General features: G+C 53.9%; 1 protein-coding gene across 2 annotated transcripts in view; it reads right to left on the reverse strand.

The window, feature by feature from the left end:
- LOC134751483 (uncharacterized) overlaps positions 1 to 21,322 on the reverse strand; it is a 40,735-nt gene that overhangs the window by 10,055 nt on the left and 9,358 nt on the right. The gene's annotated exons all lie outside the window — the stretch shown is intronic.

Raw genomic sequence — 21,322 nt, forward strand, 5'->3', positions numbered from 1 at the left:
TGGCGTGGAGCGGCGCGCGCAGCAGCATGTGCGCGCGGTGCGCCATGCGCAGTGCGCACGCGCCGCACTGGTTATATTACAAGTAGTATAGTACTCACATATGTGGCGTGGAGCGGCGCGCGCAGCAGCATGTGCGCGCAGTGCGCCATGCGCAGTGCGCACGCGCCGCACTGGTTATATTACAAGTAGTATAGTACTCACATATGTGGCGTGGAGCGGCGCGCGCAGCAGCATGTGCGCGCGGTGCGCCATGCGCAGTGCGCACGCGCCGCACTGGTTATATTACAAGTAGTATAGTACTCACATATGTGGCGTGGAGCGGCGCGCGCAGCAGCATGTGCGCGCGGTGCGCCATGCGCAGTGCGCACGCGCCGCACTGGTTATATTACAAGTAGTATAGTACTCACATATGTGGCGTGGAGCGGCGCGCGCAGCAGCATGTGCGCGCGGTGCGCCATGCGCAGTGCGCACGCGCCGCACTGGTTATATTACAAGTAGTATAGTACTCACATATGTGGCGTGGAGCGGCGCGCGCAGCAGCATGTGCGCGCGGTGCGCCATGCGCAGTGCGCACGCGCCGCACTGGTTATATTACAAGTAGTATAGTACTCACATATGTGGCGTGGAGCGGCGCGCGCAGCAGCATGTGCGCGCGGTGCGCCATGCGCAGTGCGCACGCGCCGCACTGGTTATATTACAAGTAGTATAGTACTCACATATGTGGCGTGGAGCGGCGCGCGCAGCAGCATGTGCGCGCGGTGCGCCATGCGCAGTGCGCACGCGCCGCACTGGTTATATTACAAGTAGTATAGTACTCACATATGTGGCGTGGAGCGGCGCGCGCAGCAGCATGTGCGCGCGGTGCGCCATGCGCAGTGCGCACGCGCCGCACTGGTTATATTACAAGTAGTATAGTACTCACATATGTGGCGTGGAGCGGCGCGCGCAGCAGCATGTGCGCGCGGTGCGCCATGCGCAGTGCGCACGCGCCGCACTGGTTATATTACAAGTAGTATAGTACTCACATATGTGGCGTGGAGCGGCGCGCGCAGCAGCATGTGCGCGCGGTGCGCCATGCGCAGTGCGCACGCGCCGCACTGGTTATATTACAAGTAGTATAGTACTCACATATGTGGCGTGGAGCGGCGCGCGCAGCAGCATGTGCGCGCGGTGCGCCATGCGCAGTGCGCACGCGCCGCACTGGTTATATTACAAGTAGTATAGTACTCACATATGTGGCGTGGAGCGGCGCGCGCAGCAGCATGTGCGCGCGGTGCGCCATGCGCAGTGCGCACGCGCCGCACTGGTTATATTACAAGTAGTATAGTACTCACATATGTGGCGTGGAGCGGCGCGCGCAGCAGCATGTGCGCGCGGTGCGCCATGCGCAGTGCGCACGCGCCGCACTGGTTATATTACAAGTAGTATAGTACTCACATATGTGGCGTGGAGCGGCGCGCGCAGCAGCATGTGCGCGCGGTGCGCCATGCGCAGTGCGCACGCGCCGCACTGGTTATATTACAAGTAGTATAGTACTCACATATGTGGCGTGGAGCGGCGCGCGCAGCAGCATGTGCGCGCGGTGCGCCATGCGCAGTGCGCACGCGCCGCACTGGTTATATTACAAGTAGTATAGTACTCACATATGTGGCGTGGAGCGGCGCGCGCAGCAGCATGTGCGCGCGGTGCGCCATGCGCAGTGCGCACGCGCCGCACTGGTTATATTACAAGTAGTATAGTACTCACATATGTGGCGTGGAGCGGCGCGCGCAGCAGCATGTGCGCGCGGTGCGCCATGCGCAGTGCGCACGCGCCGCACTGGTTATATTACAAGTAGTATAGTACTCACATATGTGGCGTGGAGCGGCGCGCGCAGCAGCATGTGCGCGCGGTGCGCCATGCGCAGTGCGCACGCGCCGCACTGGTTATATTACAAGTAGTATAGTACTCACATATGTGGCGTGGAGCGGCGCGCGCAGCAGCATGTGCGCGCGGTGCGCCATGCGCAGTGCGCACGCGCCGCACTGGTTATATTACAAGTAGTATAGTACTCACATATGTGGCGTGGAGCGGCGCGCGCAGCAGCATGTGCGCGCGGTGCGCCATGCGCAGTGCGCACGCGCCGCACTGGTTATATTACAAGTAGTATAGTACTCACATATGTGGCGTGGAGCGGCGCGCGCAGCAGCATGTGCGCGCGGTGCGCCATGCGCAGTGCGCACGCGCCGCACTGGTTATATTACAAGTAGTATAGTACTCACATATGTGGCGTGGAGCGGCGCGCGCAGCAGCATGTGCGCGCGGTGCGCCATGCGCAGTGCGCACGCGCCGCACTGGTTATATTACAAGTAGTATAGTACTCACATATGTGGCGTGGAGCGGCGCGCGCAGCAGCATGTGCGCGCGGTGCGCCATGCGCAGTGCGCACGCGCCGCACTGGTTATATTACAAGTAGTATAGTACTCACATATGTGGCGTGGAGCGGCGCGCGCAGCAGCATGTGCGCGCGGTGCGCCATGCGCAGTGCGCACGCGCCGCACTGGTTATATTACAAGTAGTATAGTACTCACATATGTGGCGTGGAGCGGCGCGCGCAGCAGCATGTGCGCGCGGTGCGCCATGCGCAGTGCGCACGCGCCGCACTGGTTATATTACAAGTAGTATAGTACTCACATATGTGGCGTGGAGCGGCGCGCGCAGCAGCATGTGCGCGCGGTGCGCCATGCGCAGTGCGCACGCGCCGCACTGGTTATATTACAAGTAGTATAGTACTCACATATGTGGCGTGGAGCGGCGCGCGCAGCAGCATGTGCGCGCGGTGCGCCATGCGCAGTGCGCACGCGCCGCACTGGTTATATTACAAGTAGTATAGTACTCACATATGTGGCGTGGAGCGGCGCGCGCAGCAGCATGTGCGCGCGGTGCGCCATGCGCAGTGCGCACGCGCCGCACTGGTTATATTACAAGTAGTATAGTACTCACATATGTGGCGTGGAGCGGCGCGCGCAGCAGCATGTGCGCGCGGTGCGCCATGCGCAGTGCGCACGCGCCGCACTGGTTATATTACAAGTAGTATAGTACTCACATATGTGGCGTGGAGCGGCGCGCGCAGCAGCATGTGCGCGCGGTGCGCCATGCGCAGTGCGCACGCGCCGCACTGGTTATATTACAAGTAGTATAGTACTCACATATGTGGCGTGGAGCGGCGCGCGCAGCAGCATGTGCGCGCGGTGCGCCATGCGCAGTGCGCACGCGCCGCACTGGTTATATTACAAGTAGTATAGTACTCACATATGTGGCGTGGAGCGGCGCGCGCAGCAGCATGTGCGCGCGGTGCGCCATGCGCAGTGCGCACGCGCCGCACTGGTTATATTACAAGTAGTATAGTACTCACATATGTGGCGTGGAGCGGCGCGCGCAGCAGCATGTGCGCGCGGTGCGCCATGCGCAGTGCGCACGCGCCGCACTGGTTATATTACAAGTAGTATAGTACTCACATATGTGGCGTGGAGCGGCGCGCGCAGCAGCATGTGCGCGCGGTGCGCCATGCGCAGTGCGCACGCGCCGCACTGGTTATATTACAAGTAGTACAGTACTCACATATGTGGCGTGGAGCGCAGTGTTGGCCGAACGCTAATGCCATTAACCATTAAAAATTAACAATTAAAAAGGTTAATGGCCATTAACCATTAGCCATTTAATTCGGATTAAAGTTAATTCGGATTAAAGTTAATTCGGATTAAATTTTTGAGACGTTAATGGCCATTGAAGTTAATTCGGATTAACTTTAATTCGGATTAACTTCAATGGCCATTAAAGTTTCAAAAAATTTATTAAAATTACTCTCAATTGCATCAACGTCTAATAAAATTACATTCGTGATATTTTAAAATGAGACAGCAAAATGACCCTGACTGAACCCTGGCAGTAGTAGCAGTACCTACCTACTACCTAGTAGAATTCTGGTTTGGTGCAACACAGACATACGCGGTTTTGGTCATTTAAATCGTCTTGATGAGCACTTCGGAGAGCCGTACCCACGATAGAGCTGATGCTGAACCCTGGCAGTACCTAATGGATCTAAGGTTTGGTGCAACATAGGCACACGCTGTTTTAGTCATCCGACTCGTCTTGATGAGCACTTCGGAGAGCCATACCCATGATAGAGCTGATGCTGAACCCTGGCAGTACCTAATGGATCTAAGGCTTGGTGCAACATAGGCACACGCTGTTTTAGTCACCCGACTCGTCTTGATGAGCACTTAGGAGAGCAGTACCCATAATGGAGGTGATGCTGAACCCTGGCAGTACCTAGCGGAACTAAGGTTTGGTGCAACATAGGCACACGCTGTTTTAGTCATCCGACTCGTCTTGATGAGCACTTAGGAGAGCAGTACCCATGATAGAGCTGATGCTGAACCCTGGCACTACCTAGTGGATCTAAGGTTTGGTGCAACATAGGCACACGCTGTTTTAGTCACCCGACTCGTCTTGATGAGCACTTAGGAGAGCGGTACCCATGATAGAGCTGATGCTGAACCCTAGCAGTACCTAGTGGATCTAAGGTTTGGTGCAACATAGGCACACGCTGTTTTAGTTTTAGTCACCCGACTCGTCTTGATGAGCACTTAGGAGAGCAGTACCCATAATGGAGCTGATGCTGAACCCTGGCAGTACCTAGTGGATCTAAGGTTTGGTGCAACATAGGCACACGCTGTTTTAGTCACCCGACTCGTCTTGATGAGCACTTAGGAGAGCAGTACCCATGATAGAGCTGATGCTGAACCCTGGCAGTACCTAGTGGATCTAAGGTTTGGTGCAACATAGGCACACGCTGTTTTAGTCACCCGACTCGTCTTGATGAGCACTTAGGAGAGCGGTACCCATGATAGAGCTGATGCTGAACCCTGGCAGTACCTAGTGGATCTAAGGTTTGGTGCAACATAGGCACACGCTGTTTTAGTCACCCGACTCGTCTTGATGAGCACTTAGGAGAGCAGTACCCATGATAGAGCTGATGCTGAACCCTGGCACTACCTAGTGGATCTAAGGTTTGGTGCAACATAGGCACACGCTGTTTTAGTCATCCGACTCGTCTTGATGAGCACTTAGGAGAGCAGTACCCATGATAGAGCTGATGCTGAACCCTGGCAGTACCTAGTGGATCTAAGGTTTGGTGCAACATAGGCACACGCTGTTTTAGTCACCCGACTCGTCTTGATGAGCACTTAGGAGAGCGGTACCCATGATAGAGCTGATGCTGAACCCTGGCAGTACCTAGTGGATCTAAGGTTTGGTGCAACATAGGCACGCGCTGTTTCGGTCATCTGACTCGTCTTGATGAGCACTTAGGAGAGCGGTACCCATGATAGAGCTGATGCTGCACCCTGGCAGTACCTAGTGGATCTAAGGTTTGGTGCAACATAGGCACGCGCTGTTTAGGTCATCCGACTCGTCTTGATGAGCACTTAGAAGAGCAGTACCCATGATAGAGCTGATGCTGAACCCTGGCAGTACCTAGTGGATCTAAGGTTTGGTGCAACATAGGCACACGCTGTTTTAGTCACCCGACTCGTCTTGATGAGCACTTAGGAGAGCGGTACCCATGATAGAGCTGATGCTGAACCCTGGCAGTACCTAGTTGATCTAAGGTTTGGTGCAACATAGGCACACGCTGTTTTAGTCACCCGACTCGTCTTGATGAGCACTTAGGAGAGCAGTACCCATGATAGAGCTGATGCTGAACCCTGGCACTACCTAGTGGATCTAAGGTTTGGTGCAACATAGGCACACGCTGTTTTAGTCATCCGACTCGTCTTGATGAGCACTTAGGAGAGCAGTACCCATGATAGAGCTGATGCTGAACCCTGGCAGTACCTAGTGGATCTAAGGTTTGGTGCAACATAGGCACACGCTGTTTTAGTCACCCGACTCGTCTTGATGAGCACTTAGGAGAGCGGTACCCATGATAGAGCTGATGCTGAACCCTGGCAGTACCTAGTGGATCTAAGGTTTGGTGCAACATAGGCACGCGCTGTTTCGGTCATCTGACTCGTCTTGATGAGCACTTAGGAGAGCGGTACCCATGATAGAGCTGATGCTGCACCCTGGCAGTACCTAGTGGATCTAAGGTTTGGTGCAACATAGGCACGCGCTGTTTAGGTCATCCGACTCGTCTTGATGAGCACTTAGAAGAGCAGTACCCATGATAGAGCTGATGCTGAACCCTGGCAGTACCTAGTGGGTCTAAGGTTTGGTGCAACATAGGCACACGCTGTTTTAGTCATCCGACTCGTCTTGATGAGCACTTAGGAGAGCAGTACCCATGATAGAGCTGATGCTGAACCCTGGCAGTACCTAGTGGATCTAAGGTTTGGTGCAACATAGGCACACGCTGTTTTAGTCACCCGACTCGTCTTGATGAGCACTTAGTAGAGCGGTACCCATGATAGAGCTGATGCTGAACCCTGGCAGTACCTAGTGGATCTAAGGTTTGGTGCAACATAGGCACGCGCTGTTTAGGTCGTCCGACTCGTCTTGATGAGCACTTAGGAGAGCAGTACCCATGATAGAGCTGATGCTGCACCCTGGCAGTACCTAGTGGATCTAAGGTTTGGTGCAACATAGGCACGCGCTGTTTTGGTCATCTGACTCGTCTTGATGAGCACTTAGGAGAGCGGTACCCACGATAGAGCTGATGCTGAACCCTGGCAGTACCTAGTGGATCTAAGGTTTGGTGCAACATAGGCACGCGCTGTTTTGGTCATCTGACTCGTCTTGATGAGCACTTAGTAGAGCGGTACCCATGATAGAGCTGATGCTGAACCCTGGCAGTACATAGTGGAAGTAAGGTTTGGTGCAACATAGGCACGCGCTGTTTTGGTCATCCGACTCGTCTTGAGGAGCACTTAGAAGAGCAGTAACCATGATAGAGCTGATGCTGAACCCTGGCACTACCTAGTGGATCTAAGGTTTGGTGCAACATAGGCACACGCTGTTTTAGTCACCCGACTCGTCTTGATGAGCACTTAGGAGAGCAGTACCCATAATAGAGCTGATGCTGAACCCTGGCAGTACCTAGCGGAACTAAGGATTAGTGCAACATAGGCACACGCTGTTTTAGTCATCCGACTCGTCTTGATGAGCACTTAGAAGAGCAGTACCCATGATAGAGCTGATGCTGAACCCTGGCAGTACCTAGTGGGTCTAAGGTTTGGTGCAACATAGGCACACGCTGTTTTAGTTATCCGACTCGTCTTGATGAGCACTTAGGAGAGCAGTACCCATGATAGAGCTGATGCTGAACCCTGGCAGTACCTAGTGGATCTAAGGTTTGGTGCAACATAGGCACACGCTGTTTTAGTCACCCGACTCGTCTTGATGAGCACTTAGTAGAGCAGTACCCATGATAGAGCTGATGCTGAACCCTGGCAGTACCTAGTGGATCTAGGGTTTGGTGCAACATAGGCACACGCTGTTTTAGTCATCCGACTCGTCTTGATGAGCACTTAGGAGTGCAGTACCCATGATAGAGCTGATGCTGAACCCTGGCAGTACCTAGTGGATCCAGGGTTTGGTGCAACATAGGCACACGCTGTTTTAGTCATCCGACTCGTCTTGATGAGCACTTAGGAGAGCAGTACCCATGATAGAGCTGATGCTGAACCCTGGCAGTACCTAGTGGATCTAAGGTTTGGTACAACATAGGCACACGCTGTTTTAGTCACCCGACTCGTCTTGATGAGCACTTAGGAGAGCAGTACCCATAATGGAGCTGATGCTGAACCCTGGCAGTACCTAGCGGAACTAAGGTTTGGTGCAACATAGGCACACGCTGTTTTAGTCATCCGACTCGTCTTGATGAGCACTTAGGAGAGCAGTACCCATGATAGAGCTGATGCTGAACCCTGGCACTACCTAGTGGATCTAAGGTTTGGTGCAACATAGGCACACGCTGTTTTAGTCATCCGACTCGTCTTGATGAGCACTTAGGAGAGCAGTACCCATGATAGAGCTGATGCTGAACCCTGGCAGTACCTAATGGATCTAAGGTTTGGTGCGACATAGGCACACGCTGTTTTAGTCATCCGACTCGTCTTGATGAGCACTTATGAGAGCAGTACCCATGATAGAGCTGATGCTGAACCCTGGCAGTACCTAGTGGATCTAAGGTTTGGTACAACATAGGCACACGCTGTTTTAGTCACCCGACTCGTCTTGATGAGCACTTAGGAGAGCAGTACCCATAATGGAGCTGATGCTGAACCCTGGCAGTACCTAGCGGAACTAAGGTTTGGTGCAACATAGGCACACGCTGTTTTAGTCATCCGACTCGTCTTGATGAGCACTTAGGAGAGCAGTACCCATGATAGAGCTGATGCTGAACCCTGGCACTACCTAGTGGATCTAAGGTTTGGTGCAACATAGGCACACGCTGTTTTAGTCATCCGACTCGTCTTGATGAGCACTTAGGAGAGCAGTACCCATGATAGAGCTGATGCTGAACCCTGGCAGTACCTAATGGATCTAAGATTTGGTGCGACATAGGCACACGCTGTTTTAGTCATCCGACTCGTCTTGATGAGCACTTATGAGAGCAGTACCCATAATGGAGCTGATGCTGAACCCTGGCAGTACATAGTGGATCTAAGGTTTGGTGCAACATAGGCACGCGCTGTTTAGGTCATCCGACTCGTCTTGATGAGCACTTAGAAGAGCAGTACCCATGATAGAGCTGATGCTGAACCCTGGCAGTACCTAGTGGATCTAAGGTTTGGTGCAACATAGGCACACGCTGTTTTAGTCACCCGACTCGTCTTGATGAGCACTTAGGAGAGCGGTACCCATGATAGAGCCTTACCACCTACCTTAGATCCACTAGGTATTGCCAGGGTTCAGCATCAGCTCTATCATGGGTACTGCTCTCCTAAGTGCTCATCAAGACGAGTCGGATGACCAAAACAGCGCGTGCCTATGTTGCACCAAACCTTAGTTCCACTATGTACTGCCAGGGTTCAGCATCAGCTCCATTATGGGTACTGCTCTCCTAAGTGCTCATCAAGACGAGTCGGGTGACTAAAACAGCGTGTGCCTATGTTGCACCAAACCCTAGATCCACTAGGTACTGCCAGGGTTCAGCATCAGCTCTATCATGGGTACCGCTCTCCTAAGTGCTTATCAAGACGAGTCGGGTGACTAAAACAGCGTGTCCCTATGATGCACCAAACCTTAGATCCACTAGGTACTGCCAGGGTACAGCATCAGCTCTATCATGGGTACTGCTCTCCTAAGTGCTCATCAAGACGAGTCGGATGACTAAAACAGCGTGTGCCTACGTTGCACCAAACCTTAGTTCCGCTAGGTACTGCCAGGGTTCAGCATCAGCTCCATTATGGGTACTGCTCTCATAAGTGCTCATCAAGACGAGTCGGATGACTAAAACAGCGTGTGCCTATGTCGCACCAAACCTTAGATCCATTAGGTACTGCCAGGGTTCAGCATCAGCTCTATCATGGGTACTGCTCTCCTAAGTGCTCATCAAGACGAGTCGGATGACTAAAACAGCGTGTGCCTATGTTGCACCAAACCTTAGATCCATTAGGTACTGCCAGGGTTCAGCATCAGCTCTATCATGGGTACTGCTCTCCTAAGTGCTCATCAAGACGAGTCGGATGACTAAAACAGCGTGTGCCTATGTTGCACCAAACCTTAGACCCACTAGGTACTGCCAGGGTTCAGCATCAGCTCTATCATGGGTACTGCTCTTCTAAGTGCTCATCAAGACGAGTCGGATGACCTAAACAGCGCGTGCCTATGTTGCACCAAACCTTAGATCCACTAGGTATTGCCAGGGTTCAGCATCAGCTCTATCATGGGTACTGCTCTCCTAAGTGCTCATCAAGACGAGTCGGATGACCAAAACAGCGCGTGCCTATGTTGCACCAAACCTTAGTTCCACTATGTACTGCCAGGGTTCAGCATCAGCTCCATTATGGGTACTGCTCTCCTAAGTGCTCATCAAGACGAGTCGGGTGACTAAAACAGCGTGTGCCTATGTTGCACCAAACCCTAGATCCACTAGGTACTGCCAGGGTTCAGCATCAGCTCTATCATGGGTACCGCTCTCCTAAGTGCTTATCAAGACGAGTCGGGTGACTAAAACAGCGTGTCCATGATGCACCAAACCTTAGATCCACTAGGTACTGCCAGGGTTCAGCATCAGCTCTATCATGGGTACTGCTCTCCTAAGTGCTCATCAAGACGAGTCGGATGACTAAAACAGCGTGTGCCTACGTTGCACCAAACCTTAGTTCCGCTAGGTACTGCCAGGGTTCAGCATCAGCTCCATTATGGGTACTGCTCTCATAAGTGCTCATCAAGACGAGTCGGATGACTAAAACAGCGTGTGCCTATGTCGCACCAAACCTTAGATCCATTAGGTACTGCCAGGGTTCAGCATCAGCTCTATCATGGGTACTGCTCTCCTAAGTGCTCATCAAGACGAGTCGGATGACTAAAACAGCGTGTGCCTATGTTGCACCAAACCTTAGATCCATTAGGTACTGCCAGGGTTCAGCATCAGCTCTATCATGGGTACTGCTCTCCTAAGTGCTCATCAAGACGAGTCGGATGACTAAAACAGCGTGTGCCTATGTTGCACCAAACCTTAGACCCACTAGGTACTGCCAGGGTTCAGCATCAGCTCTATCATGGGTACTGCTCTTCTAAGTGCTCATCAAGACGAGTCGGATGACCTAAACAGCGCGTGCCTATGTTGCACCAAACCTTAGATCCACTATGTACTGCCAGGGTTCAGCATCAGCTCCATTATGGGTACTGCTCTCCTAAGTGCTCATCAAGACGAGTCGGGTGACTAAAACAGCGTGTGCCTATGTTGCACCAAACCCTAGATCCACTAGGTACTGCCAGGGTTCAGCATCAGCTCTATCATGGGTACCGCTCTCCTAAGTGCTTATCAAGACGAGTCGGGTGACTAAAACAGCGTGTCCCTATGATGCACCAAACCTTAGATCCACTAGGTACTGCCAGGGTTCAGCATCAGCTCTATCATGGGTACTGCTCTCCTAAGTGCTCATCAAGACGAGTCGGATAACTAAAACAGCGTGTGCCTACGTTGCACCAAACCTTAGTTCCGCTAGGTACTGCCAGGGTTCAGCATCAGCTCCATTATGGGTACTGCTCTCATAAGTGCTCATCAAGACGAGTCGGATGACTAAAACAGCGTGTGCCTATGTCGCACCAAACCTTAGATCCATTAGGTACTGCCAGGGTTCAGCATCAGCTCTATCATGGGTACTGCTCTCCTAAGTGCTCATCAAGACGAGTCGGATGACTAAAACAGCGTGTGCCTATGTTGCACCAAACCTTAGATCCATTAGGTACTGCCAGGGTTCAGCATCAGCTCTATCATGGGTATGGCTCTCCGAAGTGCTCATCAAGACGAGTCGGATGACTAAAACAGCCTGTGCCTATGTTGCACCAAACCTTAGATCCATTAGGTACTGCCAGGGTCCAGCATCAGCTCTATCTTGGGTACTGCTCTTCCAAGTGCTCATCAAGACGAGTCGGATGACTAAAACAGCGTGTGCCTACGTTGCACCAAACCTTAGTTCCGCTAGGTACTGCCAGGGTTCAGCATCAGCTCCATTATGGGTACTGCTCTCATAAGTGCTCATCAAGACGAGTCGGATGACTAAAACAGCGTGTGCCTATGTCGCACCAAACCTTAGATCCATTAGGTACTGCCAGGGTTCAGCATCAGCTCTATCATGGGTACTGCTCTCCTAAGTGCTCATCAAGACGAGTCGGATGACTAAAACAGCGTGTGCCTATGTTGCACCAAACCTTAGATCCATTAGGTACTGCCAGGATTCAGCATCAGCTCTATCATGGGTACTGCTCTCCTAAGTGCTCATCAAGACGAGTCGGATGACTAAAACAGCGTGTGCCTATGTTGCACCAAACCTTAGACCCACTAGGTACTGCCAGGGTTCAGCATCAGCTCTATCATGGGTACTGCTCTTCTAAGTGCTCATCAAGACGAGTCGGATGACCTAAACAGCGCGTGCCTATGTTGCACCAAACCTTAGATCCACTAGGTATTGCCAGGGTTCAGCATCAGCTCTATCATGGGTACTGCTCTCCTAAGTGCTCATCAAGACGAGTCGGATGACCAAAACAGCGCGTGCCTATGTTGCACCAAACCTTAGATCCACTAGGTATTGCCAGGGTTCAGCATCAGCTCTATCATGGGTACTGCTCTCCTAAGTGCTCATCAAGACGAGTCGGATGACCAAAACAGCGCGTGCCTATGTTGCACCAAACCTTAGATCCACTAGGTATTGCCAGGGTTCAGCATCAGCTCTATCATGGGTACTGCTCTCCTAAGTGCTCATCAAGACGAGTCGGATGACTAAAACAGCGTGTGCCTACGTTGCACCAAACCTTAGTTCCGCTAGGTACTGCCAGGGTTCAGCATCAGCTCCATTATGGGTACTGCTCTCATAAGTGCTCATCAAGACGAGTCGGATGACTAAAACAGCGTGTGCCTATGTCGCACCAAACCTTAGATCCATTAGGTACTGCCAGGGTTCAGCATCAGCTCTATCATGGGTACTGCTCTCCTAAGTGCTCATCAAGACGAGTCGGATGACTAAAACAGCGTGTGCCTATGTTGCACCAAACCTTAGATCCATTAGGTACTGCCAGGGTTCAGCATCAGCTCTATCATGGGTACTGCTCTCCTAAGTGCTCATCAAGACGAGTCGGATGACTAAAACAGCGTGTGCCTATGTTGCACCAAACCTTAGACCCACTAGGTACTGCCAGGGTTCAGCATCAGCTCTATCATGGGTACTGCTCTTCTAAGTGCTCATCAAGACGAGTCGGATGACCTAAACAGCGCGTGCCTATGTTGCACCAAACCTTAGATCCACTATGTACTGCCAGGGTTCAGCATCAGGTCCATTATGGGTACTGCTCTCCTAAGTGCTCATCAAGACGAGTCGGGTGACTAAAACAGCGTGTGCCTATGTTGCACCAAACCCTAGATCCACTAGGTACTGCCAGGGTTCAGCATCAGCTCTATCATGGGTACCGCTCTCCTAAGTGCTTATCAAGACGAGTCGGGTGACTAAAACAGCGTGTCCCTATGATGCACCAAACCTTAGATCCACTAGGTACTGCCAGGGTTCAGCATCAGCTCTATCATGGGTACTGCTCTCCTAAGTGCTCATCAAGACGAGTCGGATGACTAAAACAGCGTGTGCCTACGTTGCACCAAACCTTAGTTCCGCTAGGTACTGCCAGGGTTCAGCATCAGCTCCATTATGGGTACTGCTCTCATAAGTGCTCATCAAGACGAGTCGGATGACTAAAACAGCGTGTGCCTATGTCGCACCAAACCTTAGATCCATTAGGTACTGCCAGGGTTCAGCATCAGCTCTATCATGGGTACTGCTCTCCTAAGTGCTCATCAAGACGAGTCGGATGACTAAAACAGCGTGTGCCTATGTTGCACCAAACCTTAGATCCATTAGGTACTGCCAGGGTTCAGCATCAGCTCTATCATGGGTATGGCTCTCCGAAGTGCTCATCAAGACGAGTCGGATGACTAAAACAGCCTGTGCCTATGTTGCACCAAACCTTAGATCCATTAGGTACTGCCAGGGTCCAGCATCAGCTCTATCTTGGGTACTGCTCTTCCAAGTGCTCATCAAGACGAGTCGGATGACTAAAACAGCGTGTGCCTACGTTGCACCAAACCTTAGTTCCGCTAGGTACTGCCAGGGTTCAGCATCAGCTCCATTATGGGTACTGCTCTCATAAGTGCTCATCAAGACGAGTCGGATGACTAAAACAGCGTGTGCCTATGTCGCACCAAACCTTAGATCCATTAGGTACTGCCAGGGTTCAGCATCAGCTCTATCATGGGTATGGCTCTCCGAAGTGCTCATCAAGACGAGTCGGATGACTAAAACAGCGTGTGCCTATGTTGCACCAAACCTTAGATCCATTAGGTACTGCCAGGGTTCAGCATCAGCTCTATCATGGGTACTGCTCTCCTAAGTGCTCATCAAGACGAGTCGGATGACTAAAACAGCGTGTGCCTATGTTGCACCAAACCTTAGATCCATTAGGTACTGCCAGGGTTCAGCATCAGCTCTATCATGGGTACTGCACTCCTAAGTGCTCATCAAGACGAGTCGGATGACTAAAACAGCGTGTGCCTATGTTGCACCAAACCTTAGTTCCGCTAGGTACTGCCAGGGTTCAGCATCAGCTCCATTATGGGTACTGCTCTCCTAAGTGCTCATCAAGACGAGTCAGGTGACTAAAACAGCGTGTGCCTATGTTGCACCAAACCTTAGATCCACTAGGTAGTTCCAGGGTTCAGCATCAGCTCTATCATGGGTACTGCTCTCCTAAGTGCTCATCAAGACGAATCGGTTGACTAAAACAGCGTGTGCCTATGTTGCACCAAACCTTAGTTCCGCGAGGTACTGCCAGGGTTCAGCATCAGCTCAATTATGGGTACTGCTCTCCTAAGTGCTCATCAAGACGAGTCGGGTGACTAAAACAGCGTGTGCCTATGTTGCACCAAACCTTAGATCCACTAGGTACTGCCAGGGTTCAGCATCAGCTCTATCATGGGTACTGCTCTCCTAAGTGCTCATCAAGACGAGTCGGGTGACTAAAACAGCGTGTGCCTATGTTGCACCAAACCTTAGACCCACTAGGTACTGCCAGGGTTCAGCATCAGCTCTATCATGGGTACTGCTCTTCTAAGTGCTCATCAAGACGAGTCGGATGACCTAAACAGCGCGTGCCTATGTTGCACCAAACCTTAGATCCACTATGTACTGCCAGGGTTCAGCATCAGCTCCATTATGGGTACTGCTCTCCTAAGTGCTCATCAAGACGAGTCGGGTGACTAAAACAGCGTGTGCCTATGTTGCACCAAACCCTAGATCCACTAGGTACTGCCAGGGTTCAGCATCAGCTCTATCATGGGTACCGCTCTCCTAAGTGCTTATCAAGACGAGTCGGGTGACTAAAACAGCGTGTCCCTATGATGCACCAAACCTTAGATCCACTAGGTACTGCCAGGGTTCAGCATCAGCTCTATCATGGGTACTGCTCTCCTAAGTGCTCATCAAGACGAGTCGGATGACTAAAACAGCGTGTGCCTACGTTGCACCAAATCTTAGTTCCGCTAGGTACTGCCAGGGTTCAGCATCAGCTCCATTATGGGTACTGCTCTCATAAGTGCTCATCAAGACGAGTCGGATGACTAAAACAGCGTGTGCCTATGTTGCACCAAACCTTAGATCCATTAGGTACTGCCAGGGTTCAGCATCAGCTCTATCATGGGTATGGCTCTCCGAAGTGCTCATCAAGACGAGTCGGATGACTAAAACAGCCTGTGCCTATGTTGCACCAAACCTTAGATCCATTAGGTACTGCCAGGGTTCAGCATCAGCTCTATCATGGGTATGGCTCTCCGAAGTGCTCATCAAGACGAGTCGGATGACTAAAACAGCCTGTGCCTATGTTGCACCAAACCTTAGATCCATTAGGTACTGCCAGGGTTCAGCATCAGCTCTATCATGGGTACGGCTCTCCGAAGTGCTCATCAAGACGATTTAAATGACCAAAACCGCGTATGTCTGTGTTGCACCAAACCAGAATTCTACTAGGTAGTAGGTAGGTACTGCTACTACTGCCAGGGTTCAGTCAGGGTCATTTTGCTCTCTCATTTTAAAATATCACGAATGTAATTTTATTAGACGTTAATCCAAATTGAGAGTAATTCGGATTAATTATTTGACTTTCATGCCCATTGAAGTTAATCCGAATTAAAGTTAATCCGAATTAACTTCAATGGCCATTAACGTCTCAAAAATTTAATCCGAATTAACTGTAATCCGAATTAACTTTAATGCAATTGGTTAATGGCGGAACTAATGGTTAATAAAATTGATCAATGGTTAATTAAAATTAACAATTACGGCCAACACTGGTGGAGCGGCGCGCGCAGCAGCATGTGCGCGCGGTGCGCCATGCGCAGTGCGCACGCGCCGCACTGGTTATATTACAAGTAGTATAGTACTCACATATGTGGCGTGGAGCGGCGCGCGCAGCAGCATGTGCGCGCGGTGCGCCATGCGCAGTGCGCACGCGCCGCACTGGTTATATTACAAGTAGTATAGTACTCACATATGTGGCGTGGAGCGGCGCGCGCAGCAGCATGTGCGCGCGGTGCGCCATGCGCAGTGCGCACGCGCCGCACTGGTTATATTACAAGTAGTATAGTACTCACATATGTGGCGTGGAGCGGCGCGCGCAGCAGCATGTGCGCGCGGTGCGCCATGCGCAGTGCGCACGCGCCGCACTGGTTATATTACAAGTAGTATAGTACTCACATATGTGGCGTGGAGCGGCGCGCGCAGCAGCATGTGCGCGCGGTGCGCCATGCGCAGTGCGCACGCGCCGCACTGGTTATATTACAAGTAGTATAGTACTCACATATGTGGCGTGGAGCGGCGCGCGCAGCAGCATGTGCGCGCGGTGCGCCATGCGCAGTGCGCACGCGCCGCACTGGTTATATTACAAGTAGTATAGTACTCACATATGTGGCGTGGAGCGGCGCGCGCAGCAGCATGTGCGCGCGGTGCGCCATGCGCAGTGCGCACGCGCCGCACTGGTTATATTACAAGTAGTATAGTACTCACATATGTGGCGTGGAGCGGCGCGCGCAGCAGCATGTGCGCGCGGTGCGCCATGCGCAGTGCGCACGCGCCGCACTGGTTATATTACAAGTAGTATAGTACTCACATATGTGGCGTGGAGCGGCGCGCGCAGCAGCATGTGCGCGCGGTGCGCCATGCGCAGTGCGCACGCGCCGCACTGGTTATATTACAAGTAGTATAGTACTCACATATGTGGCGTGGAGCGGCGCGCGCAGCAGCATGTGCGCGCGGTGCGCCATGCGCAGTGCGCACGCGCCGCACTGGTTATATTACAAGTAGTATAGTACTCACATATGTGGCGTGGAGCGGCGCGCGCAGCAGCATGTGCGCGCGGTGCGCCATGCGCAGTGCGCACGCGCCGCACTGGTTATATTACAAGTAGTATAGTACTCACATATGTGGCGTGGAGCGGCGCGCGCAGCAGCATGTGCGCGCGGTGCGCCATGCGCAGTGCGCACGCGCCGCACTGGTTATATTACAAGTAGTATAGTACTCACATATGTGGCGTGGAGCGGCGCGCGCAGCAGCATGTGCGCGCGGTGCGCCATGCGCAGTGCGCACGCGCCGCACTGGTTATATTACAAGTAGTATAGTACTCACATATGTGGCGTGGAGCGGCGCGCGCAGCAGCATGTGCGCGCGGTGCGCCATGCGCAGTGCGCACGCGCCGCACTGGTTATATTACAAGTAGTATAGTACTCACATATGTGGCGTGGAGCGGCGCGCGCAGCAGCATGTGCGCGCGGTGCGCCATGCGCAGTGCGCACGCGCCGCACTGGTTATATTACAAGTAGTATAGTACTCACATATGTGGCGTGGAGCGGCGCGCGCAGCAGCATGTGCGCGCGGTGCGCCATGCGCAGTGCGCACGCGCCGCACTGGTTATATTACAAGTAGTATAGTACTCACATATGTGGCGTGGAGCGGCGCGCGCAGCAGCATGTGCGCGCGGTGCGCCATGCGCAGTGCGCACGCGCCGCACTGGTTATATTACAAGTAGTATAGTACTCACATATGTGGCGTGGAGCGGCGCGCGCAGCAGCATGTGCGCGCGGTGCGCCATGCGCAGTGCGCACGCGCCGCACTGGTTATATTACAAGTAGTATAGTACTCACATATGTGGCGTGGAGCGGCGCGCGCAGCAGCATGTGCGCGCGGTGCGCCATGCGCAGTGCGCACGCGCCGCACTGGTTATATTACAAGTAGTATAGTACTCACATATGTGGCGTGGAGCGGCGCGCGCAGCAGCATGTGCGCGCGGTGCGCCATGCGCAGTGCGCACGCGCCGCACTGGTTATATTACAAGTAGTATAGTACTCACATATGTGGCGTGGAGCGGCGCGCGCAGCAGCATGTGCGCGCGGTGCGCCATGCGCAGTGCGCACGCGCCGCACTGGTTATATTACAAGTAGTATAGTACTCACATATGTGGCGTGGAGCGGCGCGCGCAGCAGCATGTGCGCGCGGTGCGCCATGCGCAGTGCGCACGCGCCGCACTGGTTATATTACAAGTAGTATAGTACTCACATATGTGGCGTGGAGCGGCGCGCGCAGCAGCATGTGCGCGCGGTGCGCCATGCGCAGTGCGCACGCGCCGCACTGGTTATATTACAAGTAGTATAGTACTCACATATGTGGCGTGGAGCGGCGCGCGCAGCAGCATGTGCGCGCGGTGCGCCATGCGCAGTGCGCACGCGCCGCACTGGTTATATTACAAGTAGTATAGTACTCACATATGTGGCGTGGAGCGGCGCGCGCAGCAGCATGTGCGCGCGGTGCGCCATGCGCAGTGCGCACGCGCCGCACTGGTTATATTACAAGTAGTATAGTACTCACATATGTGGCGTGGAGCGGCGCGCGCAGCAGCATGTGCGCGCGGTGCGCCATGCGCAGTGCGCACGCGCCGCACTGGTTATATTACAAGTAGTATAGTACTCACATATGTGGCGTGGAGCGGCGCGCGCAGCAGCATGTGCGCGCGGTGCGCCATGCGCAGTGCGCACGCGCCGCACTGGTTATATTACAAGTAGTATAGTACTCACATATGTGGCGTGGAGCGGCGCGCGCAGCAGCATGTGCGCGCGGTGCGCCATGCGCAGTGCGCACGCGCCGCACTGGTTATATTACAAGTAGTATAGTACTCACATATGTGGCGTGGAGCGGCGCGCGCAGCAGCATGTGCGCGCGGTGCGCCATGCGCAGTGCGCACGCGCCGCACTGGTTATATTACAAGTAGTATAGTACTCACATATGTGGCGTGGAGCGGCGCGCGCAGCAGCATGTGCGCGCGGTGCGCCATGCGCAGTGCGCACGCGCCGCACTGGTTATATTACAAGTAGTATAGTACTCACATATGTGGCGTGGAGCGGCGCGCGCAGCAGCATGTGCGCGCGGTGCGCCATGCGCAGTGCGCACGCGCCGCACTGGTTATATTACAAGTAGTATAGTACTCACATATGTGGCGTGGAGCGGCGCGCGCAGCAGCATGTGCGCGCGGTGCGCCATGCGCAGTGCGCACGCGCCGCACTGGTTATATTACAAGTAGTATAGTACTCACATATGTGGCGTGGAGCGGCGCGCGCAGCAGCATGTGCGCGCGGTGCGCCATGCGCAGTGCGCACGCGCCGCACTGGTTATATTACAAGTAGTATAGTACTCACATATGTGGCGTGGAGCGGCGCGCGCAGCAGCATGTGCGCGCGGTGCGCCATGCGCAGTGCGCACGCGCCGCACTGGTTATATTACAAGTAGTATAGTACTCACATATGTGGCGTGGAGCGGCGCGCGCAGCAGCATGTGCGCGCGGTGCGCCATGCGCAGTGCGCACGCGCCGCACTGGTTATATTACAAGTAGTATAGTACTCACATATGTGGCGTGGAGCGGCGCGCGCAGCAGCATGTGCGCGCGGTGCGCCATGCGCAGTGCGCACGCGCCGCACTGGTTATATTACAAGTAGTATAGTACTCACATATGTGGCGTGGAGCGGCGCGCGCAGCAGCATGTGCGCGCGGTGCGCCATGCGCAGTGCGCACGCGCCGCACTGGTTATATTACAAGTAGTATAGTACTCACATATGTGGCGTGGAGCGGCGCGCGCAGCAGCATGTGCGCGCGGTGCGCCATGCGCAGTGCGCACGCGCCGCACTGGTTATATTACAAGTAGTATAGTACTCACATATGTGGCGTGGAGCGGCGCGCGCAGCAGCATGTGCGCGCGGTGCGCCATGCGCAGTGCGCACGCGCCGCACTGGTTATATTACAAGTAGTATAGTACTCACATATGTGGCGTGGAGCGGCGCGCGCAGCAGCATGTGCGCGCGGTGCGCCATGCGCAGTGCGCACGCGCCGCACTGGTTATATTACAAGTAGTATAGTACTCACATATGTGGCGTGGAGCGGCGCGCGCAGCAGCATGTGCGCGCGGTGCGCCATGCGCAGTGCGCACGCGCCGCACTGGTTATATTACAAGTAGTATAGTACTCACATATGTGGCGTGGAGCGGCGCGCGCAGCAGCATGTGCGCGCGGTGCGCCATGCGCAGTGCGCACGCGCCGCACTGGTTATATTACAAGTAGTATAGTACTCACATATGTGGCGTGGAGCGGCGCGCGCAGCAGCATGTGCGCGCGGTGCGCCATGCGCAGTGCGCACGCGCCGCACTGGTTATATTACAAGTAGTATAGTACTCACATATGTGGCGTGGAGCGGCGCGCGCAGCAGCATGTGCGCGCGGTGCGCCATGCGCAGTGCGCACGCGCCGCACTGGTTATATTACAAGTAGTATAGTACTCACATATGTGGCGTGGAGCGGCGCGCGCAGCAGCATGTGCGCGCGGTGCGCCATGCGCAGTGCGCACGCGCCGCACTGGTTATATTACAAGTAGTATAGTACTCACATATGTGGCGTGGAGCGGCGCGCGCAGCAGCATGTGCGCGCGGTGCGCCATGCGCAGTGCGCACGCGCCGCACTGGTTATATTACAAGTAGTATAGTACTCACATATGTGGCGTGGAGCGGCGCGCGCAGCAGCATGTGCGCGCGGTGCGCCATGCGCAGTGCGCACGCGCCGCACTGGTTATATTACAAGTAGTATAGTACTCACATATGTGGCGTGGAGCGGCGCGCGCAGCAGCATGTGCGCGCGGTGCGCCATGCGCAGTGCGCACGCGCCGCACTGGTTATATTACAAGTAGTATAGTACTCACATATGTGGCGTGGAGCGGCGCGCGCAGCAGCATGTGCGCGCGGTGCGCCATGCGCAGTGCGCACGCGCCGCACTGGTTATATTACAAGTAGTATAGTACTCACATATGTGGCGTGGAGCGGCGCGCGCAGCAGCATGTGCGCGCGGTGCGCCATGCGCAGTGCGCACGCGCCGCACTGGTTATATTACAAGTAGTATAGTACTCACATATGTGGCGTGGAGCGGCGCGCGCAGCAGCATGTGCGCGCGGTGCGCCATGCGCAGTGCGCACGCGCCGCACTGGTTATATTACAAGTAGTATAGTACTCACATATGTGGCGTGGAGCGGCGCGCGCAGCAGCATGTG

This window comes from Cydia strobilella, chromosome 22 (assembly GCF_947568885.1).
Source record: "Cydia strobilella chromosome 22, ilCydStro3.1, whole genome shotgun sequence".
NCBI lineage: Eukaryota > Metazoa > Arthropoda > Insecta > Lepidoptera > Tortricidae > Cydia > Cydia strobilella.